We start from the raw sequence: 26,948 nt of genomic DNA, 5'->3' as shown, positions 1-26,948 counted from the left end.
GCTTTCACAAGAGCCCGGTTGTTGGAGAGGCGAGCGTTCAGAAACATTCCTCCGCCAGCCGCACTGTGTGCGTGTCATCTGCTGCTCAGATGGACAGACAAGACAAGCTGGCGAGGAGCAGCAAGAGTAACAGGACAGAACTATGCAGTTATTAACCCCTCAATCAGACCCGGATTGTACTGCCCACAGAGGATCCACTGTCCACCCTGTCAACAGTCCCATCAACTGCTCGGACAGGGAGGAACAGCCTTCAGGAACTTGCAGACTAAAGCATTCTGGAAAAGGAATTTGTATAAAGTTATTCTTCGGGTTGTTTTTCTGAACATAGAGTGCCCTCACGTCCGCAAGCTTGGAGCCTCGACCTTAATTCAAATTAAACCTCAAGCCATCAGCAGCATCTTCTGCTGAAAACAACTTTTGTGTTTCAATCACCAATGATTCGTTTACTAAACTGAAAAATCCAAACAATTTCTAAGCTCTTCCTCCTCCACTGTGGATTAAAGATTTTTAAAAAACCTGCTTACGCTACAGCTTCCGAACCGTTGCATAAATATGAAATAAATCAGATAGCGCCAAATCTTCTTTCATGTGTATTATGAGGATTTTGTCTGACATAAGGGTAAAAACAAACATCCCGAGAGAAAGCTCTGTGTTTAAGCTTGTGTTCAGCTCCACTGGTTTCCTCAATGACAGACATTTCCTGATAACTAGCGATGCGTTTCGTTTGGCAGGGGTTAAAAGGCATTTATACCCCAAAAATTTGGCTCGTCTTTTGCTGGCAGCGCAATGACGGGCTCGCCGGTACTTTCCAAAATTCTGATTGGAAGTTCCCCACCTGATGGCGAGTGAAATGGGAGGAGAACATAAACAGAGAAAATAAACAGAGAGTGGGCGTTGGCTCATTGAGGAGCAGGTGAGAGGGATCAAATGGCAGAAACGAGAAACAGGAGCTGAGAGGTGATCATGTGAACAGGTAACCATGTGCAGGAGCCAGGTGGGAACCAGCCTCTGGGAGGGGAGGAGGAAACCTTACTGGGCAGAACAGGAAAAACTTAAAGATGAAAAACCCCTCAGGGTGGTGTTAGAACCCCCACACTTGAACCAGAGTTTTTAAGCTCCTGGAGGGAGACGACACTACGACTACTGGTTACAGGGAGCTTTTTTCTGCACACTTGTTACCCAGAATTTGATCAATAAGGAGAGCGTAAGTGCCAACACTCCAACGCCCTCCTGTTTTGCCATTACTCCCAGCAAACTCCTGGAATTTGCATTGGTCTCAGTGTTTATTTTGAATAATTGGAACACACGCATCAACAGGTCTCGTGCATTTACCTCACATTACCTAAGTTACCAGATGAATCCAGTCTACATACACAGTCCATACCCTCCGTGCAATATTACCCCATCCGTCACTGCAACCACATCAGGGTGAATAACTAAATAAAATGTTGTAAACAAAAACAAGAACAAGAACAACAATAAAATCTGCTCTTGAATGCATCTAATTTCAGAACGGCTAATAAATGTCAGCTCCTTCAATGAGACCCGGGTCTGATGTCTTTGACGCTTCCACCATGACTGATCTATTTTCAAATCAAACACTGGAAAACAAGCAGTGTCATACTGGTCAATGGGTCATCAGGAATTACAAGTTGTGTACCCACACTGTTGTCTCTTCAGCGCAGCGTGGCAGTCTGTTCAGTCACTTCAGTGGGATTTGCAGGACTGCAAATGTGTACGTGACGGTAACTATTTCTGGAGCGAGATGACACACTGGTGACAACGAGACCAGTGTGATGCTTTTCTTTTACGACTTTGCAACCAGAGTGTTTTAATGAGGCTCCGACAAGAGCTGTTTGTACAAGGAAGAGAGCGAAGCTGTGAACAGGAGGATGTTTTACTGCATAGCAGCAGGGAGTGAAGGGGGCAGACCACAGGCGTCAGCAGAGGGCAGTGTGGCAGTGCGGGGTGTCAGAACACTTATAGTAATATGCAGCATATCAGTCAATACAGCCCACTTTCAAGTTTCACTTGTGCCTACAGAAAAACATTCAAACTAGAAACAGTAGCCAAGCCCTAGAAACGCAGACGGTTAAATATTTGTTTGATCAGGACGTCTCGTTCAGCAGACGGGCCAGTTTTTATTGGAGGCACGATGTCACAAACACAAAATAGAAGGTAACTGAAACAGGAACAGAAGGTAAGCTACACATGCTGGACTTCATCAGTTATGAAACAAACACATGGATGTGTTTAGGTTTAATTGACTTTGGATCAGCCTTAAAAAAATAAAAAATAAAAAATAAAACCTCTTGCCTCCCCCTTCACCTAAAACCTGAAGGCGAGGTTCCTCTCTGTCATGGTTTGTTTTGTTTTTCCCTTTTGTGGGTTTTATGCTTTGCATTTATATTTTTGCACCAACTTTGCACGTTTGGTCAGTGACCCAACTGCATGCAAGTTAGTTATGAGAATTGACACAGCTGCACAGATGCAGTTGGATTCTGGTAAGATTTCACTAGTGGGAGGACTGGGTCTGTTTAACTTGGGTGAAATGTTTTGTGTGCAGTGTGTACTTATTCAGGAAATTCCTCATTGTATAGAGTAAAATCAAGCCCGATCACCCTGCCTGCTATAGAGAGCAATGCATCTAACAAAAACAAACACTAAGCTAAAGGCATGCTACCTTTAAGTGCATGGAAACTCCCTAGATGCTTCGTCCTGTTTAGGCTGCATTGCACTCAGACGAGGGCTATGTGCCTCAGGATGTGTTTGCACGCATGCTTGTTCATCACAGTCATCATTTAGGCATACCAAAGGAGATCCTGCTTTGTAGGTCTTTAACTCAGAGCACATGAGTATGCAGAGTATTATAGTCTTCAACACCGGTGTTGTTCGCACAGACTCTACATGGGCGAGTCACCCAGGATTATTTGGCAACTAATTTTAGCATTTTTAAATTTCACTTCTTTTTAAAGTTTTTAAAAGTTCAGTTCCAGCAAGTCAGTGCCCTGGTGGTCTTCTCTATCATTCAGCTGCTTCAGTGTCTTGTCCCAAACTGCACTCCACCATACTGCACTGCAAATGGCAACGATAGTCATTGTCCTCATCTGGAGGGCCACTCCAGCTACTGTCCAGGATGGTGGAGCTAATTAGTTTGATCCTTTATTTGTTCAGTCACAAAGTACTTGGCAAATAACTTCTTTGCAGGGGAAAAATAATTACATAATTTATTTAAGAAGGAATAGCCCCATTGCCACAGTGCCCTAAATCCACTGAAACACCTCACACTCCCAAGTTAAAGTCCTCTGCTTAACCCACGCACCACTGCACAGACTCTGTCTACACAGCTATGATGCGATCTGAGGAAACACCTGCAATTGGTGAAGTCTCCCATTCCAAGCTATATTTTCTAAATCCTGAGAGTCCAGGAGTCCACTTCACTCTCAGATCACTCCAATTACAACATGCTTAAAGGTTATTATGAATTTCTTTTGTCTAATACTGTCAAAAATGTGTTGCATATTCCAGCTTCAGAACTCCGGCTACAGTAGTAAGACTGTCTGGGCATTAAGGCAGCAGCCATGTGCACTGAAGAAGTCTTAAATCTACATGTATTTCTACATACACTGGAAATACATGTCAACCTCACTTAACTCCAATTAAAATGTGGCTACTTATACCATGAGGAAATCTGGGTGGACTGTACGTGCTTTGTATTAGTGACGTTCGACCGTTAGACCAGGCCTGATGTTTACAGAGGCTGCAGTGTTCCAATCAAGTGATTCCAGTTAGCTTTTAGTTTCCCTCCAATCCTGCCATCTGACTAGAGACGGAGCAAGCCAATCTACAAGCACGCACACAAAAACTTAATTCAACCTTCTTCTTCTTTTTTTTTTTTTTTAAACAAAGGGTATTTGCACTGGATCAGGGAGAAACTTCAATCTAAAAAAAATGTCGGTTTGTTGACTAAAAGCTACTTTTTAAAAACATATTTCAAGAAATTAATTGTAATTCAGACTGAAGAAAAGTTAAGTAACAATCCAAGTCTTCAAAGCTGTGCTGAGGTCATTAAATTGGCTTCCAATTAGTTTTTGACTTAGTTCAAAACTTTATTATCAGTTTTTTAGGCTCTGCGTGGTTGAGGACGTCAATATGTTCTTAAGCTATGAAGCAACTCGACCCATCAGCAACTCGACCCATCAGATTATCTGAACCCGGCCGCCTGGTTTTGAGCCCCTTTTTAATCTTCTGAATCCTGTTAAACTTATAACATTATGACTATTTAATTCAAAAATAAAAGCATACTTGTTTAGTCTTTCTGTAGCCAAGTTGCTGGTCTTAAGTAATCATTTTAATGTTTGCTTTTAATAACTCTCTTACTGAGTCTCTGTTTCTTTAATGGATTTAACTTTTACTTTCATTATTTTTACTACACTATTGTTCCTTTTGTGTTGTTTTTTTTCCATCAGTATGAAGCATTTTGCAAAAGTACTATACAGTGTAATGCTAAAGCTTTGTGGTAGCTCATTGTGCTTGATATACGAATAAACTTTTTCTGGCTTAGTTCTAACTAAAACAAAAACTATGCAACTGAACCCACTGGTTCAGGTCTTAGCTTGCTTTAAAAAAGCACTTAATCAATGGATGCACATATGAAATCAACCCAAGTGTGCCAGAAAGAGGGAAATTACATACGGTCATTAAAATTCTCTTTAATGCACAACTGAAATTCCTATCCAAACATTCCTGGGCCCCTTAATCTCATGCCAAATCTGCCCTGTCAGCCTAGTCCTTATGTCCCCACTCTTCCAAACAGCCATTCCCTCTCAACACACAAACATACACACACACAATCGGGTGAGGGGCTCAAAGAGAAGGGAGGGGAAAGCCCATGCTTTTGTGCTTTCCTGAACTCTTTCAGTGTCCGGGGAAATAAAAAGCTGAGAGGATCTGGTTGACTGAGTAACTTGGTCGGTCACCCGAGAGAGGCTCATTACTGGACGCTTGTCTCTACAGACAGCGGTGGCCATTGTTGTGGTATAAACTCAGTCAGTACATGAGTGGCTACAGACAGAAGGCCGCTCCCTAGCTCTCGTCCTCCTCGTATGTGTAGAGCTATATGAAGCTAAAAGCACCAACACCAGCAGGATTTCAATCTCGGTCATTTCAAGGCCAGTGCTAATGGAGCACATGGAGCAATGTTTGGGCTACTCTGCAGGAGAAGGGGGAGGCGAGGCTTTGGCCAAAACTTCTACACATGAATGATGCCCTAACTGGTCTTTCTTCCCTCCGCCTTCCCACTGTTCCACCTCTCTGGGTTCCCTCCATTTTCCTTGGCAGAGGGACAAAGGCCAAACAGCCAGTCCCACACAGGGCTGTCAGTCACAGTCCAGCTCTAGCTGCTCTCCCCTCTTCCTCCGACCCAGCCTGGGGATTCCTTCATTGTCCGAGAGGGCACCACAGAGAAGAAGAGGAGGGGGTGAAGACTTTAAAGGAGAAAGTGCTGAAAGATAACAAAAGAAAGGAATGACTAAGAAGGATAGAGAAGGCGTGTGGGGAGAACAGCACAAGGAGAAAAGGAAGATTGTGTGCAAAGTGGAGAGGAGAGAGCCGAGAGAAAGGGGGTGACGGTGGATTATTAATGAAGAATGGAGGGTAAACAATAGAGCCCCACAGTGCTCCGGACAGCCTGCACAACTAAGTGGGACAAAGACTTCAGCTACTGACCAAAAACATAATTCCAACGAACTACAGACACGCATCCTTTATCTCACAAATGAGTAATGGTATTTATTATGCAGTTTAGACTAGTCCACTCCGGTCTAAACACAGTGTGGAGTTTAATGCTCCCAGTGGCCTCACCAGAAAACCCACACACGCATCAGCCAACAATACAACCATCCACCTACTCACAACTATAAACTATCATTCCACTTCCTCTGCTCTCACCCGCCATCTCCCACTTTGCGTGTCTGCGTGTGTGAGAGACTGAAGCAAAATACACAAACACACCAGCACTACGCTGCAAATTTCATCTATGAATGGTCATGTGCATTTCATTTAAGACGGTACATCTAATTCTATTAACTCTCACAGAATCTGCAGGAAGCACACAGAAAAGCAGGCGCATGTATACATACGCCTTTGTTTGGCGTAATTTTAAAAACGGTCCACATATGCGCCTGAGTGTTTGTGCTCCACTTAAGTGGTACTTTGAGCCATGACTACCCTTATCCGGTTCCAGCAGCTCCCCCGGGAGGGCTGAAAAGGCCACACAGATAGAAGGGCGTGGTGACGGTGGTGTGGCTGACAGCATGACTGCCATCTACAGCGCTTACACCTGTCTAAGTGACTTTGATCAGTGTGGAGCGCAAACACAACTGAAAGCCAGGGCAAGACATACCTGAGCCTGTCGCCACTTACCAGCAGCTCTGCGTTAGTCATAAATAAACAGGTAAAAATTCCTCTCAATAAAAACTGCTTGGTCAATATAGTGACGGTATCTGGGATGTCCTGGATCAAATATACAAATAAGGCCAATAAATTTTTTCTTATTCGCATCAATGTTCATTCTTTTTTCTGTGCTGGGCCCATTAAAGCTGTTTAAACATTGCTGTAATCTGTATTTCATAATCTCTTATTTGTCTTGCATCTTATTTATGTGCTGTTGATTACTAACATGGAACAAACCTAGATTTACCCCCCCGCCCCTGTTTAATACAAAGGCCTGTAAAGCTGTGTAAAGGTCTCCATAGTCACTGTGGACTACCAACCATGCTGGGTGCTTAAGCCGTTTTCACACATCAACCCCAGATAATGCCATAATAATGAGATTGGGACATGGTTGCTCTTTCAGCAGAAGAAAGTTTGCCTCAGATGTGTTCTCCTTAGTGGAAACGCTCCTTTTGATTTAGAGGAGGGCGCTGCCTGGACAGAACAAGAAATGGCACCCACGCCCTCACCGTGAGTTCACATGACAATCACCTGTGTTATTATCACAAGGGAGCAATCGGACTCTGAACTAACATCAGGCAGCTTAAAGACGTCTGAATTGAGGACGTTTGCTCTCGCATGTGTAGTATCCAAAAGAAAACGATGTTTTCAGTCACAAATGCCAAATATTTATTATGTAATAAGAGCGTGATATGCTTCAAATTAAAAGCAGGCAATTTTAAAACTTTAAAATTATTTAAAATGTCTTTTTAAAAAGCTGCTCCTAGGCGTATTCTGTTCCACTTCATTTAAAGCTCAGCGGACACCAGGGAAGGTTTTGGCGATCAGTTTTCTAGGCATTTAATAAGAGAGAAAACAAAAATGGAGCTGCTTAGCCTCAAGATAAAAAAAAATACAAGAGAAAACGAGTCAAAACCGAGCACAATTTAATGGTCAATGTTAAATACTGGCCGTAGAAAAAGGAGTATGTATTTCTATTTGAATCCGTTTCCAATTTTGACATGTGCAGCCGTCTTTCCTGGTGTCACACATCACCACAGTCAAGCGGCTGTATGTCACAGTTCCCCATTAAAAGTACAAATTTCAACTGCCCTGATTTTGACCTGGTTTGTTTACTTCTCATAGCAGAGAGAGTGACACTGCAGTCTCAGGTGACATTTTAACAGATTATCCTGTTTATTAATCCTTTAACAGGTTAAAAGGATGTTAAAAGATTTATTAATTTAAACTAACTACTATTTCTGGTGCCTGCCAACAAGGTCAGAAATATTTACTTGTCGCCTTTACTTTCTGAATCCTTAAGCTTTCTTTATAAATTCTGCAAGACCCCCAAACTACTAACTCTATGTCCCAAACTAATATCCTGGCATTGATAGTAATTTCTCTCTTCTTCCATCTGTCCTGTAGACAAAAAGTTCTGCTCCTTTTGCTGCCATGCTTTCTTCAGTGAGGACGAGTCAGCACAGACTCAGTGAGAGATGGACGGATGGGCGCAGCTGCCGGGGTTAGGGCTCGGAGGTAGTGCATGTACACAGTTTATGCAAGTGTGTTTCGTTGCGTGTATACAAGTAAAGTTGTGTATTTATGCTTTCTGAGTCACTGCTTCCTTTGCCTGTACAAACAGGAGGGAGCAGCTCAGGAGGAAAGAGGAACCCTCAACTGAAACAATGATCATGTGGCCCAACGTAAGAGCTCAACCCCTCAGCGTAGTAACTGCGCAGCCTGATGAGGTTTCTGCAAAGCTACTGTGAGTGCAAAGGATTCTCCACAGTTTACATGGTAATAAATAACAGTGACGACAGGAGCTTTCCCCCCTTTGCCTCTGGGGAGAGCGGTTCAGTTTTGCAGAGTTTACACAGGACTTACGTCTGTGAGGATTGGCCTGGAGAGGACCAAATGTTCAGCACTTAAGTTTCCTATTAGCCAGCTGTTTCTGCCATCTCATAGCATCAACTGGTAATCTGAGAAATCTGTCCGTATGTGTAGCTCAACAGCACTCTAACTTGACATTTGTATTGCTGGGGACATGCACAAGTACAGTGTAGTTTGACGTCGCAGGGATAAACTCTTCTCATACTTTAGCTAAAAGTCATTCTCTTATCAGACCTCTGCGTGTATGAAAAAGACACGCACTCAGAGTTTGTTTGGCTATCTTTGTAAGCATATTCAATCGCAATAATGCATTCCTAAGCCTCTTACGCCCAAATTTAACCATTTCAACTAAGTCACAAAGCATATCATAAACCTTATTCTAACTATAAGCTAAACTATAAAGCAAGGTCTTAAACTTAAATATTAACAATATTAAAAAGACAGCATATGGCTTTCAGTGGTCACTGCCAACTCACTTGCCCACAGTTTGAAGTCAAGTCTATTCTTTTGCAAACCTACAAAGAAAAGATGTTCTTGTAGCTCACATGAAATACTTCCAAGCGGTTACCACTTTGCTATTTTCTGGATCCGTGCTACATAAGCATGGCCTTGAATTGAACATACCAACCAACAGATCAGCAGATTTTTATTTAATCTCTTGTATTTTGTAATGTTTGGTTTCCTGTGACTAGTGGCTTAAAGTCATATTTGTACAGACGAGCATTTCTCAAGGAAGTTGCAACCCACAATGTGCCCATTCTACACAGCATTCACTATCATGCAAACACAGACGTTTTATTCAGTACATCCTCATAGCCTTTTATAGCAACTGTATGACTGCCTGCATGTGATGCAATTTACAGATTCAGAGTCATCTGTAAATTGCAGCTATAAAAAAAAAAAAACATGAAGTCAAAGACTGCAATCTGGTTCACGGGACAACTTTACAAAAATTAAAAAGAGTGCATAGATTTTAATGAGCCTTTTCTCATGTAAATTTTGATTTGTGATACTATATTTGACTTTTCAAACTAGTAATTTCCTCAACTCCCAGGATAAATATAGCCTATATCTCATCTTTATCTTGTAACAGCTTCTGTCAACTGATGTAGACACAGAACTAAAGGAGGAACAGGTGGATGTGACATTGTGTGACTAAGAGGCTCCTCCACACGAATACACTTCACTCGGACTATATTCTTGTTTTAACTGTAGAGAAACTCATTTAAAAGTAGTTTTATACCATGTTTGTAAGGAATTACAAATAAAGTGAAGAGGTGGGGGGCACTCTAGTACCATTTCATCTTTTTTCCAAAGACACATGTATAATGATGGGAAACAATGTGGCATGCGGCTCTCTTGGTCATGATTGCTTGGTGTAGCAAAGCGATTTCCAGTCGGCAGTATTTTTAAAAATAGACAAGTAATCCCTCCAGTGTTGCTGTATTGGTGGGCTAATTACCGCTTTGGTTGCTAAAAGTGTCGCAGTGATAGAAAAGCTTCCACCAGCAGCTCTGGAACAACATGTGCACAACTTTATTAAAACAAACACAGAAATAGAAGGAACAAGAGTCCCGGTGCAGATTTGCAACCCAAACTCAAATTCAAAGCAGCAGCCAGCCTGAAAGCTTCAAGTGCTACAGCTTGCTTTCATTAGAGGCTTCATACAGCTTCTCTTCTACCCGACTGAACCAATCAATCATCCCACAAATGCAGAACAGTCAATAACCTTATCGACAACATCCCACTTCTACATTACAGAAAGCAGGAAGCAATACCACACCTTTAAAGTATAAAGTGCTATGTGCCAGAGGGAATGAGGAAACAGCTCCTCTAATGATGAGACAAAACTAAAGGGTGTGGCTCCGTCAGCACCACGACAGCCTAGAAATGTAAATGACGGCTGGTAGCGCCGGTTCCCGGAGAGGTCAGAGCAAATCACGACAGAGTCAAAGCAAAGCTAAGTGGGTTGCTACCATTTTGTATTTTCCAATTTGTTTAATTTGAATTCATGTAGTCATAGTCTTCCTAATTATTATAAGATGTCAGGTACGAATTTGTGAAGTTTAGAGATATATTTCAATCAAAACAACTTTTTCTGACATCCCTTCCTCTGTCTAGTCGCAGGCTGTTCTTCATGATGACTGATGAGAGAGGGCTGTGAGATGATGCAGTTCACTCGACGTCCAGGCTATAAAAGCTGGCAAAGATGAAGCACTCACACTCTCTGGCCCCCTCCACCTCGTTTTTAAATGAATTCTCTTTTGTTCAAGTAAACCTGTGTGGACTCCCTCTGATATTCTGAGCATTCTCCATCATCATCTCCAGTAACATCTCCATGTTAGATCCATCCAAGGTTTTGATCCTGGGATGGGCCTAACTGACCAGCACTCAAAGAAGCTGGATGATGATCTTGCTCTCCCAATATCTTACGAAGACATTTGGGGGAAAAACAAAACAAAACAAAAAAAACAACACCTTATTCATATGCTGCTTCTTCCTCGATTAATTTATAGTAGAGAATGAAAGTGTCAGATTTGGTCACATCTGAGAGAAAGTCATCTTAAATTTGCAATTAAACTCATCTGAATCTGTACTCTTATGTTCCCAATTTGCTATTGCACTCGTTTTAGATGCTGCGTTCACTCCCTTCATCACATTTTCAAATCACTCTTGAAAAGGTTCTTTTTTTTAACCTCAACAAGACTTTTCTCCAAAGAATATTGGGTGAATTATTGTCAGCATTTTGATTCTCACTTTAAGTAATGGTCTGAGATCCTCCGCTATGCTCTCACACTGTAGGAATGAATGAGCACACAAGCAGATCAGTAGAGCCACCACCTCCACTCCCCTTTCCCTGACTTCGTCACATGCTCTCTCATTTTCTCTGTGTTCCCACAAACATGACACGAAAAAACCAGAAGCCCTATTGTTTATAGCCCACAGAGGACGTTTGGGTCTTTCCTGGATGGGCAGGATCCGGTATGCGCTGCCTGTCTGCATGCCAGCTCTCAGCTTGTCTCACAGTGGAGCTGTGCTTCAGCGGCGAGCATCAAGACAGCCGGCATCTCCGGTCCTGCACGGTCGAGGTGTTGTGTATACAAGTAATGTTCTGGCTTGTTAGTATACTGTCAATACTTGTCACGAGCTAACCCTCATATCTTAAATGTATCTCAAAAGAAAACTTCCTGTAGCTGATTGATTCACAGTGGAAGATCGGTGGAAACAGAAAAAGAAACCTGTTCAGGAAGAAAATGCCTGATTTATGTAGCGTAACAAGTTACTGGAAAACAGGACAATGAAAAATACTTCCTCAACACTCAGTAACTACAAGCAGCTCCTTAAGATTACTGCGACTGGGATAACAAAGAGTACTACTCCTTTAAAAACTTAGTGTCAGTGTGTAGGAACAGCTTCGGTACAATTGACTCATTGTGTGTGTCCAGGTTGTGGCCTCCCTGACAGTATCATGTGGCTCGGCGTCTATCGTTTTCCGGTAACAGTCTGGCTAGTCTCCCTCTCTCAACACATCTCTTTCAGGAATGTTCCCTGAGCATTTCAAACAGTGTTAATTTATTGTTCTGTATATCTAGTTGCCCGGCTTTACAAGTTGCTACTGCCATTGCTAGTTGGCATGCAAAAAAAAAAAACCAAATAAAAAATTAGACTATTCGGCTTTTACTAACATGCAACCCCAGTTAGCTGCTGTCTCTGATGCCTGCAACGTACTAGGGCTACAGCCCTGACAGACGGCAGCACCTCTCTCTTTGTGACAGAAAGTTGTGAACAAGTAATTTTGTAAATTGTTTGCAAGTTTCTCGCATCAGAGCAGACATTAACCACTCGACCAGAGCAATGCATAACCACATTCTGCAGTGGCCTGTGTGTTAACCTGATTCTACCACCACTGCTAATTTTAGCCACATATTGCATGCAATATTGCATGTGCAGCGTTACAAAGTGCAAAGAGCCACACATTTCAGCTAGCTTTTAAATATACACACATGCAAAACACACAGTACTTGTACTGACAATGTTTAAGCTCATCCACTAGATTGGGATCAATTCTCACCGTTTTTGTTTTGGACTAATTAGCAATTCAGATTTTTAACCCTTGAAAATGTTCTCTTTATTTTAATTTAGTTGACGAAACAAGAGTTTTCCATCAAAACAGCCACTACTAGCAAACAATGTGTAAATAAGGCACTAAAAATTATATGTAAACATCCATTTTCAACTGTTCGTCCAGTTGGGATGTTTGATCCTATTCCAGCTGTCATGGAGCAAAAGGTGGTGTACAACCTAGTGAGGTCACCAGTGTATCACAGCACTAACACAGAAAGATGGACAATCCCTCGTGCCCACATTCACACACATTTAAGTATAACCACTTAACCTAACGTGCATCTCTTTAGACTGTGGAAAGAAATTGGAGTCCTCACCCATGCACAGAGATGCCCTATATGTACACACTAAAAAGAGATCACCTTCATTTCACTTTCATATTTCATCTTTCGGAGAGACAAGCCCCATTTGCCATTAGTCTCCTCGTAGCCATTGCCTTGCCCTTATTTTGAAAGTGCAGTTGCTGCTAACCAGCTAGCCCAGGCCCCACTTGCTTGCTTGCTGGGTTGATAAAGCTGCAGTCATTGATGTCAGTTTCCACAGCGAGTTTCTCATCTATGGTGTCCAAGTGTCCTATTTTATGTGAGAGTTCACATTTATACTCTTTTTACTCTGTCCTACATATCAAGTCAATCTCCCACATTTTGATCGAGTTTAAAATGCAAAAGTTAACATAAGTCTCACAACAACTGTGCCTCAAAAAGATGTGCTTATCTCTAGATTTCTTGCCTACTGAAAGCCAAAGATGATTAGCAGACAGCAAAGTGAAATAAAGTGTACACAGCTTACTTGGTAAGATCATAAAAAAAGGTTTACTTTTAATTTATGTCAACTGTATTTACTTAGTGAGGGAGCCAGGGAAATTGGCTTCATATAAAACACAACAGCTTATATTTATCTTACACGAACATCCCTAACCCTCTAATATCAAACTTACATGCAAACCAGTTTTTCCTATCCATCCATCACCATTTTATTGTGCTTATTCAAGGCTGGGTCACAAGGGCAGCAGTTTTTTAAAGTACCAAAATTTCAGACAACCTCTAAGCATTAGACAAATGTCCCTCAAAGTCCCAAATTTAGTTAGGGGTTGCTTAGATCCTATCTCATCTCATGGTTGTACACTCTCCACTTCTCTGTGCTCCACCTGTCCTGAAAATCAACTTTGAATCAGAACCTGCAGCACCTGGAGAACTAATCCATGTGCCACTGCACTGAGCTCACTGAGGCTGCAGCACAGAACAAGGACCTGCAGTCCATGACAGTGACCGAATGACCCAAACCACAGTTTTCCTCGTGTACAGTCACTTTGCTCTTATTTTGAAAGTTCAGTCGCTACCAGCCAGTGAATTCCAGCCCAGCTTGCTGGCCAGGCATTTTTATCCCTTGTCCACCCATCCCACATCCTGAGACAATTTCACACATTGCGGTTCTGTCAGACAACCGCAGGATTAGAGACTCACTGGAGAAGCAGCTGATTTATTGTACAGTTATTCACCGTCACAAAGTACTTGGCTTATAAAATATTTCCAGAGTAGAAACTTATGAAAGGAATTATTCTATAAATGAATATAACAAAACCTCAGCTGCACATACATGCATGCACATGTCCCTCACTGGCCACAAATAGTCTAAATCTGTGGGAAACACTGCAGTATCGCTCAGTTTCCTGGAATCAAGTAAAAGGACTTTGAAACCCAGCAGCCAAATTTAATCAGATATCTAAAAAGAAATCTAGTTTGCACAACATCATGTGATTGTGTAGATATTCAGAAAAGGTACAAAAGTTCAAAAAGTGGTTTACAAGAGCAGCACAAAGTCATTTCTATGTCGTTCGCCCATCTAGCGTTCAACCCCCAGTGGAAAAATAACTGCTCCACTTTAGGTGTTGCTGTAACGTGTCTCTGACTTGCTGCTGTAGCTTCTTCACAGACCCAAAGACCAAATGCGGCTCTGAAACAAGCCCATTTGTTTTCTCTCTCTCGCTCTTCTTCTGTTTGACAGTTTTAGCTCGGGCAAACAGAGGTCAAGGTTTCTCTGATAAAAGCAGTTTTGGACTATCGACGGCCTCTGTGTGCACACGCAGCTAGAGTAGGTCTGCAGTGCCTGGGACGCCCCAGCCAATCTGGTGGCTCTCCCTGACAACACAGGATAAATGTGCCCCCGCATCAGGCAAGCCGCTGGCCTGGGAGATCCATCACCTTGGAGACCAGCGTTTGTTCAGCGAAAAAGCCCGGGGGAATCGAGGAAGCAGAAACCTCCCTAGTGACGATAAAATGAAAACAGAGCACCGCTTCATTCAGACACATTATCTGCCCAAAGATGGCAGCATGTGAACCTCTGCACCACTTAAGCAGGACAAACATCGCTGTGAAGACTTCATACTAATTACAATTTTATTACAGATTTTTCTCCATATACATTAAGCCACAGCCGCAGTTGTTACCTTCCATACAAGATGCAAGAAAAGGATGTCGTTACATAGGATTACAAGCCAAACCCTATTAGTATGTCATGTAGACAGTGTAATTACAGAGTTGTCTACAATCCACTCCCACATGACTCCAGAGAGGATCAACGCCAGGAGCGACCAAAACATGAGCTCTAAGCCCGCAGGCACTCACACGCCGACTCCCATTGGCTGCCTGAAACACGCTCCTCTACACGTCCCGTGTTGTGAACTTTGATTATAATAACCGATCTAAAAATACAATACTGGCGGACCCGATGATGCATGTAAGAAAGATTAATAGAAAAAGAAGGGAAAAAAAGCAAGACACATCATTCTTTAGAGCACTGATTGAATTGTGCTGTCGCCAATGAGCTGTGTCTTATGAAGTATGAGTTCAGCCAACAAGGGTACAAGTATCAGTATGTGCTTGATCTTATCTGACATGTTTTTGTGTCAAACCAGAGGCATCTAGTGGCGCGTGCACACACACACTTTACAAACAAAAATGCTCCTGTGTCAACAGGGGAACTTGCTCTAAAGACTAAGTATTTTTAAAATCCAATGATATATGGACCAGCATCAAGGCTCAGAGCTTGTTAACCATCATCTTTCTATCCACCAAAGGAACTTGGAGCAGGCACGAGGTTGCTAGAATGAACCACCTACTGTTGTGCTTTTTCTTACTTTTTAAACTGGTGTGCACCAAACGGAGAGGCTGCAGATTAGATTGTGCGAGCAGGCGACTCACCGCAGGCATTCCTATGATCCATCAATATAAATTCTTTGGTGGCACAGAGGTTAAGTATTGCAGCAATGTGTAAAGATGATACATTCGACAGAAATCCTTCCCACTGCTTCCATCCACCCATCCATCCAATCACTTTATGTTTATCTGGGTAATGTGGGCAGCAGTTGAAGCCCAGAACTCGTACTGCCAGGGCAACATCTCCGTCTCTTCTGTGAGATCACCGGCATTCCCAAGCTGGCCAAGAAATGTAATCAGTTTTAATTCACATTCCTGCAACGAGCACTATTTTTTCTTATTTGCAACACCTATCGTTTAGGAGAAAGCTGCAGCAAGGTACACGTAGCTGAAGGAAAAGTATATTTGGTTATACTTGTTGACCATAACCGCTGCCTCATTAGCGGCAACGCAGGATCCACAGGGTTTACTAACTTTAACCAAGATGTCAACTCCAAACATAGCAGAACAATGAAAGCTTTAATCGTTAATTTGAGATCGGGATAGCAAATTTTTAGCTGCTGATGGTGACTTTTGGGAGAGCAACAGTCCACTATTTTTTTTTTATTTGTTTGTTTGTTTGTTTTCCAACTTATAGATTGGTAAAAAAAAAAAAAAATTTAAATGGTCCTCATCAAATTGAACCAATGCATCAAACTTTGCGCTGTAGTTTTTCCAGGGGTCTCTCAGATTTACCGTCCCTGGAGTAGGTACAGAAAGATGCCAAATTCTGCTGTTAAAACACATCCACCCACTAACCAACCCCCAAAAGGTTTGGCTTTTTTTGTTAAGGTTATCATTCTATTTTAGTGCATGCAAAACTCACATAGTAAAACAGCCATCGCTTTTAAATATACAAATCATAAAATAACAACAAGAACAATGACAACACCTTCTTTAGAGCTTCTTTAGATTACAGCAAAAACAAATAAATTGCTGAGGGACCTTTTAGTTTCTCTGAAAGCTCCATGGCTTCAATTCCTGGAACTAAACACTCCGGGGACTTTTAGTATAAACTCGGCTAATTATACTCAGCACCATCCTTCCTTCTGCAGTTCTTAAGTCCTCGCTAGCAGTCAATGCTCAATGCAGCAGGTTATCACAGCATGTTCACCCTATGGGTTTATTTCCGATTTTCAGCCTGAAGAGAACGAGCATAGGCGATGGATGTTTTAGCATACCGTAATTGTTGACCATAATCTGGACTACTAAAATGATATTAAATATTAACATTGGAATGGTTCTTTTTCTCCTCCTTGCACCTAGAATAACATTAACTAGTTCAGTGTTTGCATGTAAAAATGGCTCTCCACAAAGAATCTTAACACACACATCCAGAAAGGAAATTACACTAGGCTTCCATTAAGTCAACAGACAACTACGAATCAATGCAGCTATGGCATACATGCACACTCATATCAAGAGGGAAGAGGTGCTACCATTACGGTAACTTTTTTGTTAACCATTATGAGTCTAAGAGTAAATTTAGACCTTGACTGGAATCTTATCGGCAATCACTCACAGATGATGATCCGTCAGATCACTCTACATTGGTGCAACCTTTTTATTTTAGCATTTCTTACACAACCTATAACAAAAAACATATCTATCCATCTGCAGACATCACTGTCACTTGTTGGGCTTTAATCTGAAAAAAATGACCAGCTGAAACTGAATTTTCATCTTATTCTTCAAGTTCAGCTTCTGCACAGTGCTCCCAGTTGTGTTTCAAGTCCCAGAAGAACATAGGCTAGGTTAATTAAAACTCTACTCGATTAAAGGAAGCTCACAGTTAACAAGGAGACTAAAATTAAGCTTGATTAGCTTGAGAATTGAACTGAAGCATGTTATGCGTATCAGCCAAGCTGCAGCGCTGAGCGAAGTGTCTGTGTGTGGGCTTTTCCAGCAGGAATGTGAAATCAGTGAGTTCAAGTGCGTGTGAGAGTGAGGGGAGAGTCCGTTCAGCTTCCAGAGGGTAGGGCAAACTCCTGGAGATTCCAGACATGCCTGAATTTCCTAGGAAGTCACGTTCTGCAGTGCAAACACAGCTACGCTCCGTTAATTACACAGAACACATCGAGCTACTCACAACGTCTCAGCAAAACCATTATTATGGGAGAGCTGAGGCAAATCTGCTTAAAAATGACCCCTAATTAGGGCTGCTCAATTAATCGAATTTTAATCACGATTACGATCTGGGCTTTCAACGATCATTAAAAATGACTGAGCCAATTATTAGCCCCTCCCTCATGCTTTACTCTCGCGCTGCTCCATGTGGCAAATCAAGTGCACTGCTCTGCATTTCGAACACGCGTCACAACAATTAAGAGGACCCGAGGGAAGCTCGGAAAGCTAAGCAGAAGTTATTTGGAGAGGAGTGGACTGCCGTTGGTTGAAAAGAGAGGTAAAAAAAAAAAAAACTTAAGTGGTGTGGAAACATTATGGCTTCGCGGAGTCAGACGTGGATCAAGTAGACACAGTGTGTAAACTTTGCTATGGTGTCGTAGCTGCACCACAGAGCAACACTGCAAAGTTCACATTTTTCATTTATTTCTTATATTGCAAACATTTGCACTGTTATCAGTATTTGCACACTATTTTATATTATTTTTTAAAGTCATTATTCAATACATTGTTATTGTTAAACCTTTAAAGCCGGTCAGAGCAGCATGCTCGTTTTGTGTAACTATTTTTAAATCCCTGTAGAACCTGAACGCTAAGCTAGCACAATAAATTTTTTTCCATATGAAACCGGAGGAGTTGTACTTACATCTGATGCCATCAGCTTGTCCTCGGTCACGGTTTCCTTCCACATAAAGCTTTGCAAAAATTGCATAAAAAGAGCTTGCAGGAACAAAAACATAATATTCCAGAAACACGCTTTGCCGATCCGATCAGCTGTTCTTAACACTTCCCACATTGAAAAAGACGTCAACGTGAACTATCGCAAGTGACGTCGTTTTTGCGGAAAATGTAGTTTTTTACTTGTAGGCCTTAGAACTCGAATTGCACTGCTGGAAATAGTTTATTTTGATGCACATGCACATTCTTTGCAAATTTGCATCATAGGATTGTTTTTTTGTTTTTCCTGCAGTATATAAAAATTGCTGTATCTCCAAAAATAAAACTATGAAGACACTCAAAATAAATTTCCTGTGGTGGGAAACTATTTTTTGCAACTTTTTTGTATTTAAAGTTTTGAGGGATAAACCTCTTAAATTTCTCCAAGTTGAAATATATGTAAAAACAAAAACGATTTTCAATTTTTTTTGTAGTTTATTGCACTTTTTTGCAATTAATGTAGTTACTATGGACTTAATGCATACACATTTTTAAAATATGGGCTATAACAGTTGTATTGATGTATAGCAACTTGAAATGCTCCCACAAATGGCACTACAGCATGTAAAAAAATAATATAAGCTCTGGTGGACGAAATAAATATCGTCAAATAATCGTGATCTCAATTTCAGTGAAAATAATCGTGATTATCATTTTTAGCATAATCGAGCAGCCCTACCTCTAATCATAAAACTGTATCAAAACAGGAGTAAATGGTCCAGCCTTTTATAAGAAAAGATGTAAAAGGGCACCCTGAGTTCAAAAGATTCCCATTTTCTGGAAAGCTGCAGAAGTCTATAAATGATTTGTCAAGTTTGCCTGGTGGGAGAAGTATTATTAGAAAGCCACCCTCTGAGAAAATGAGCACAAAGAGTTGTATTGTGAAATGCTGCGACGGCTCAAGTTAAAATAACTGACCTTTTACTGTAAACAATGCCATGTCTATCAACACTTACTGCATCAGTCATCAGATTTGGCAGCTCTGTTGTGACCACATCAAGTCACTTCAAAGCTAAGAGGTCAACACAAGAAAAAGGAAAGGAAAGGCTTAAGTGCTGAGACAAACGCATTTCTTTAGAAAAAGTAGCACTGGAGATGAACAGATATGTGCTCGGAGGGGCTGCTGATGTGCACGCACCCATAGAGGACAAAGCGTCACCGCGTCCTACACAAACCCGGCACAGCCTCGTTCATTATTCATCAGCGGCATGAGCATGGCACATATATGCGTGCATGCCGCTTTGTCATCTCCAAAGATCCCTGCTGTGCTTTTTTCTATTGACCTCTTGCACTCATTCTTCCTGTATTACACACAAACATTTACCCATCAGCACCTCTCTATTAGAGGCCTGAAAGTGTGGCATCACCCAGCCTGTGCTACATTGTGTTTGCTTAAAAACTAATAAACCAACCATGAACACAGTAACAAAACCATTTCCACACAGATGGGCCTTACATTTTTAGAGAGAACAATAAATATATCTTCTTTGTTTGAATGTTTTTTCTCTGTGCCAAAGCACACATAGAAATAGTAAATACTACCAATCCTACACAAAAATGGACAAAAAAAGTCAATTCAAGTCAATACAACAACGGAAAACAATCCACCAAAGGAAACATCCATATGCTCCTTCCACCCTCTACTCAAAAGTAGAAAGTTTGCACTTCCAGAAAGTTTTGTAATATATTAGTTAAAGAGCTCATCAGTGCAGAAAAACGGAAGATGCTGTGCAAACATGGGTAAAATAAATATGATAAATGCCATACAAAACTGCAAATGGTAAATAAAGATGTATTAGCTGATTTATCTAAGGATCAGTAGATGGTCAGAACACTGGCTGCAAAACCCACTCATGATACCAGCTAATGGGAGGGAAAATCAATACTGTGATCAATAAGGAAGAGAAGCAGGCAATTTAGATAAGTTGTTAATGATTGTTCAGTCAGTGATAGCTTTAATGTTAAGGAAATCCTGAACTCTGAGAACATACTTGATATTGAACAAAAGTACACAAATGGTTTGTTTTAATAAATCTGCATGCACCGACACTAATTTGCTTCGGGAATGAAAGATTTAATTTTCTGTGTTTCACAGAGCAAAAGCAGCTAAACCACATACGGACTGTATAAAGGACGGACGTAGCTGCTCGCCCACTTATATACAGTCTACAGTGCAGAATGTGTGTGACATCAGTGAGTGTCTAACATTAGGTAAAGAGCACTGAAGTAGTATGTAGACATGGGCATCATAGTAAAAAACACTGCTGTAGTTGTAATACTGTCAGGGCTGAACATAGCAGATGGGAGGGAAAATGCAAGGGTTTCATCAACATCTCCAATGGGAAGGTAAAAATATGCAAGGCTCAGTCTATGGCTTGGAAACAATATTTAGTCAAAATTTGGGTTAAGGTGAAAAGTATTGGTTTTGAACCAGTGTGGCTGGATGGCAGTAACATCAATTGATGAAGAGTTAAACTGGTGTGCAGACAATGCTATCAAAGTAGTAAGCACTGCTGTGGCTGTGTTATTTATGCTTCTTTATCGTTACCTTTGAGATCTCAAGCTTAACATTCCTTCATGGTTCATGCTACATCGTTTAGGATTACAAAGAAACAAGGTGCTTAACGTCCTTTATCAGAAACACCATCAGTTATGCACTGTGAGCATGTATATGGAAGACAGAGGGAGAGCGAGAGCGGGAGGAGCAGGGGCAAGAAACAAACAGAAACAATGCTGTGCTTGGAGGAGTACTGGAACAAACAGCATTAAAACATAACCCAATTTTTCTAAAACGCTGCGTTTTCTAAATGCTCTAAAAAACAAGGTCCAGATTCAAGATGGTCACACAAAAACAGTCCATTCCAGGACTAACTTAATTAATCCCACTTCCTGCTCACAGAGACGCTCCCAACATAAAGCAATCAACAAGAAAAAACACAGCCGTTAACAGATCTGACCGGCCTGAACTTGAGGCGCTTTTATGCTCGACGTGTCGATTGTGTCTGATGATGATTTTCACATCACATCCTGTGACACCGACCAGTAATGTCACTCTTGAGTTTTGTAACCTGGTGCTTTGCGAGCGGCCGTCGTGGTTGGGTCAAAGATACTAGTGTACGATCGCGCCAGTTTTCAACCGCATTTTTAACAATAATGTTGCACAGAAGCTCACAGAGATGTTCCAAATGTTTGAAAACGTGAGTTTGTGGAAAAAATTTTGCAAAAACACCCCCCCAAAAAACACTTGACAAAGTCTTGCCTTTCAATTTTGACTTCTTCTCCTCCATATCAACACTTATTCCATGATGCTGTCTAAGTGGCGACATCTATTGTTAAGGAGAGCACAGCAGTTTCTTGCTCCTTAACGGCGGGTATAAATGGCTCCATCAGTCTGATAACGGCACAGCTGTTAGGGAATGTTAGGGAATAAATCCACACAGTTCATGCTCTTTCTCTTCCCCTCATTCACACCGTGGCTGTAAATACTCTGCAATATTGAACTTAACCTGGTTTAACCTGGGAGTGGAGCGGGTAAGATGACTGAGGAAATTAATGAACAATGAACTTCTCTTATAAATGACTCGAGGTCAGGTGAACTGACCTAGGCTGCTCCATAAGATTACAAAATGTATCTACTCATCATATTGTCACCACAGAGATCACTCATGCCTGAGCCTAATTCTGCATGCATCACAACTACAGTTTTTATGCAAATCTGCCAGGTTTCTTCAACTATTAAAATTAAATTAGACTGAGATAAGGAGGCTTAAGATAAAGGGCGGCAATCCATTCACAAACCACTGGTACAGACAGTACACTGGACAGAGGATGTGAGGCCTATCACTTTTCAGAGTGATAGGCCCTCAGTGATTGTGTGTGGCCTACAGATAAAGGGCAGCGTTTGTTTGTGGTTGGTTTTTAATGCCATCCTGGATGACCTATTCCCCCCACGGGGACATCGACACCCTGACAGATTAGCCTCAAAGGGCCACTTGTGTGACTGGGAGTGCTGCCCCTGAGCTTCTGTACGATCAGAAAGTTCAGAAACAGCATCCTTTCATGAAGAAATGTCACAGCTGAATTGAAACGCTCCAAACTTCATATGCTCATTGACAGCAGTGATTTTCTTCCTCCTTTTGGAGTCTGTAGCCTAAACATAACCTGATGAAGATGTGCAAATGCCATAGACAGTTTACTCATGCAGAATAAACATCATTCCTAGAGACAAGTAGCCCTATGCCTTTCTGATGTTTCTAAACCAACTGTTTACAGGATAAGATCAACACATAAATACAGAGGGACAAAAAAAAATGGTGTCACCTTACATCATGTCTGTCTTTAGCCAACACCAGGTATCCTTCCTATCTCATTGCACCAGCAGCTACAGACTCTCCCCTACTGCAAACAGCTGCCACTGCCACCACAGCCATCAATTATTCACCAGAGCTTTGCCTCTGTGTTTACCTTTGAGGCAGAGGCCAGAGTGCACGGGAGAGTGGTGTGAGACAGCAACACACAGACCAGCATCTAGTCCGAATCACACTGAAGACACAGGATCATTTGATGAGCAATGTGCTACTGTGCTCAAAGTCAATTTAAACACACAGGATCGGACTCGGATCGTATTATAACGAGGCTACGAGTTGTAGATTGCGTTTATTCTCCATATCAAGGTGACTTGCAAGCAATACTCATTCAGATTATCAATTATCATCCGTTAGTAATTGCTAAATTTGAAGAGCAACTCACAAGTCAAGCATTTCAGCTGCTGGATTCAGAAAACGTTCAGCATTGTTTTCTGAGAAATAACCTGAGATGAAACACTCATTCAGGTCAAAACAGATATAATCTCTCTTGGCACAGAGCAATATGAGAGGTATATACCCTTTCCAAGTACATGTTGGCTGTTGGTCCACATATACTTTAGATATATAACTAGGCTGTGTACTTCAAACGTTAATTTCAGTTACCATTTTGCCTTCTCTTCATAAGTAAAAACAAGATGAAACACTTATCACACTACAACCTGTTTCACTATGATGGTGCTCTTTTGTCTTTAGGCACACCTCTTCCAAATACTGTCCCTCCCATTTTAGTTAGCATTTGTTTGGGTTTTTGTTTAATTAAGTTTCACTCATGAATCTAGCATTAATGAGACTAAGTAATCATATAAAAAAAAAGAAATTCTCATTGGGACTTTTGCCATAATTGAGCAGCAGTAACATGCACCGAGTCAGATGTGTGTTTATGCATGCCTTACAGAAGCAACGTGTTGCACTCTATGATTCCTTTTACATAGTTAAACGCTGCCACTTCCCAGAAAGAAGGTTTTAAAATGCCAAACGGTCTCATGCCGGCTCGTGGAATCCTCACAACCTCAAATCTAATGTTTTTTCCATGTTCCTTCTGTCTCAGTTCCACTTTAATAAAGGGCAAAAAAAAAGTCCAGATTTGGAGGCGAGAGCTGCTTTTTAAAATATGATGTATGAATAAAATTAGCCTAACCCCACTATTAATTGAAAATACATAATCTGATTTGGACAGGTATAGGCAAAGAAAAAAAATTGGTTTAGCCATGAAAAACAACTCTGTTAATAACATAACCAATATTATATTTCAATCTGAATGCATTTTACTTATAAGATTGGTGCATAATATACCCTGATCATGACTGCAAACAAAAAAAAATTACTTTACCATCCCTTTTTAAGATTTTTCTGATACTGGGCTTGAAATGGGGGCGGGAAGGAGAATGCACACCTGTAGCTGTGTAATGCAGATCTGGGATCTGTGACCACTTCGCAGACTTCTTCTTTCCCACCTGACACTGCACGTCATGGACTGATGAATGACCCCACCAGACCCCCAGAGGAGTGAGGATGAGTGGAGCTCAGCTCAACTCACAGAACCCCCCTACTACTGTTAATCCATCTCCGGAATAACCCCCTCCAATCACCACTATATACTCACTCTCTCGCTCAGACATACACCTCCCATTACCCCTCTGTCCCGCTAGATTGAGGGGGAGGGGCAGGCAGGATGTGAGACCAGCTGGTCATCAGCTCAGACAAAGAAACCTGCTGAATGAGCTTGTGCATCGAAAAGAAACCGACCTCTCACATTGCTCTTTCTTCATAGTCTCACCAGCTCTGGATGTGTTTTCAATTTTAAGCGGGGTGGTGATTATGATGACGATAACGGTGATTGCAAAATATTACTTCTGCTTTCTCACAACCACAGTGGGGTGGGTCAATTTCACAAAGAGGAGATATTACTGTTTGTCTTAAGATGTGGACACGTTTACACTGTGTGGACAACGGCTTTACCCTACGTTATGAACAGCAGGAAAGCAGAAAAGCCAGATTTCGTTTTACCGCAGAGAGGCCACCGGCAGGTGCAATTTATCTTTGGCCCTAGCCTACTTCAGCTAGTCGCAGGGGAGAGACAAACCAGGACTCCACTGTAAAGTTAACTGGAAACTCGGGGAGGCGAGACAGAATGCATAACTCAAGAGGACACAGGGTGAAATATACACGTCCTAGATTATGACACTAAAACTTAGTGAGCATCCCACTTCAGGCTATAAATTCCAGTCAGGGTGATGTTCTCTTACACCTTTATTAAGGATTACACAGAAGATGGGTACAATCGCTTTTCCATAAGATACACTTGCCCATTCAAACTCGTGTAAACTGATTCACATTTAGTCAAGGTTAAGTGAATAGGCCACTTTGGGTTTCATTTGACCGAAGGCCGAATAAACACAAGGGAGTCAGGAGAATGGCGCTCAAGATGTTTATCAATGCATTTTACATTCGCAAAGTGGCAAAGAAGCAGATACCACAGGAAGTGTGCGCAGAGGCGAGCCGGCTTGCATGCAGGGGTCACAACTGTTGCGCTGCGGGGCTTTTTCATGGCCGGGTGAAGCCCTAATCTGCCCTTTAGCCACAGATCTGTCAGCACATACAGAGAGGGTGACAGCTGAGGATTTAAAAGACTACAACGTCACCCATCCTATTTAACAAGCATGTTTACATCCTGTCTCCATTCAAAACTAAATATCTGCACTCATAACTTTACCAAGTTAAAATAAAACCTTACAAGTTTATTCAGTCAAGGAGATAAACAAGAAAGCAGTGCATTCACAGCTATGACAGACAACTAAATAATGCACTTATTTAATAACATATTCGTCATACAACTGGTTTTGAGCAGTGTTGAGACAGCAAATCATATAAATTATTGTAACATTTACCTTCAGTTGTACCTGGAAGGCCCTATTAGGCAACAACACCGGCAGTGACATGCATAAAACCTGTTTGGCAAAGTCTTACCGGGGCACACCCAGTTAGGATTTGTTCCCTAGTTCAACAATAGAAGAGCAAGAGCAAGAGCAAGTGCATATATTGAAAAGCTGCAAACAGCAGCAACCTGCTGTTTGATTTTGGCAGGTGTAACTGATACACACACACATACACACACACACACAATCTTAAAATTGATCATTTGAATCATGATATGCCTGCAAATTTAGTGTAAGCCTGGTGAAGGCCAACACAGAGCACACAGGAAACATGAAGAGCTATGACATTGGATATGGGAGGAAATCAGATGGGTGAATGGACTTCTTTGTAACCTGTCATGGGACTTGAGAGTGGCTAAAAAGATTATTCCCTCTTCCTCCATATGATATTCCAGCCTAGGCTAGTTTTTCAAAGCGGCTAAAAAGAAATTCAGACAGCAAACATCCTTGCTGAGAATACAGAGCTGAAAGTAGAGAGACTACTACATTTCATTTTACAATTTATGACTTTTATTAAACTTTAATTAAGATCAATGATTTCTCTAGCATTGCTTTGGATTCAGGAGAATTTGGCCTTTTATACTCGGGGTTTTCCTAGAAGTTTTCTGCAGACAAATCCAGCTTACATGTGTAGTCACCCACCAAAGGCCCGTCTTAAGTCAGGAAAACCCTGACAGTCAAACTACATGGTAATTTACACAATAAGGAACCCAGCAGCAAAACAAATGCATGATTAAGGACTCCCTGTCATGAGAAAGAGAGTGGCATTAACAACTAAGGATGTATGAACATGTGGGGAATCCCCATCCAGTGGTTGACTTAAAGGCTCTCTAAACCCAGTCCACACACATAAGTCAAACTTAATGCTATTACTGTTCTACATAAAATAATCAGTGCCCGGATAAGATGCTGTTGAATTAGGAAATGGGAGACATCATCACCAGAGATAACAGCGAGCAGTGCGGTTGGGGCCGAGTCATAGCAAACTTAAGAAACTGTCAGGATGGGCCGTGCAAATCTCCCATCTGTTCACGCCGTTAAACCCCTACCAACAGCATCCAGACCCATGCACACCCAGCGTGACACTAATTACTGCTACATCTTGACTGCTTTATTCTTCACTACCAATTTAAAAGCAGTTAACTGCATTTCAGCATCTA

At 41.5% G+C, this 26,948-nt stretch overlaps 1 protein-coding gene across 23 annotated transcripts in view; it reads right to left on the bottom strand.

Annotated features, from left to right (window-relative positions):
• scrib (scribble planar cell polarity protein) overlaps positions 1-26,948 on the bottom strand; it is a 79,946-nt gene that overhangs the window by 49,475 nt on the left and 3,523 nt on the right. The window lies entirely within an intron of this gene.

This window comes from Astatotilapia calliptera, chromosome 9 (assembly GCF_900246225.1).
Source record: "Astatotilapia calliptera chromosome 9, fAstCal1.2, whole genome shotgun sequence".
NCBI classification, from domain to species: Eukaryota; Metazoa; Chordata; class Actinopteri; order Cichliformes; family Cichlidae; genus Astatotilapia; species Astatotilapia calliptera.
This window is presented reverse-complemented; position numbering and strand designations above follow the sequence as displayed.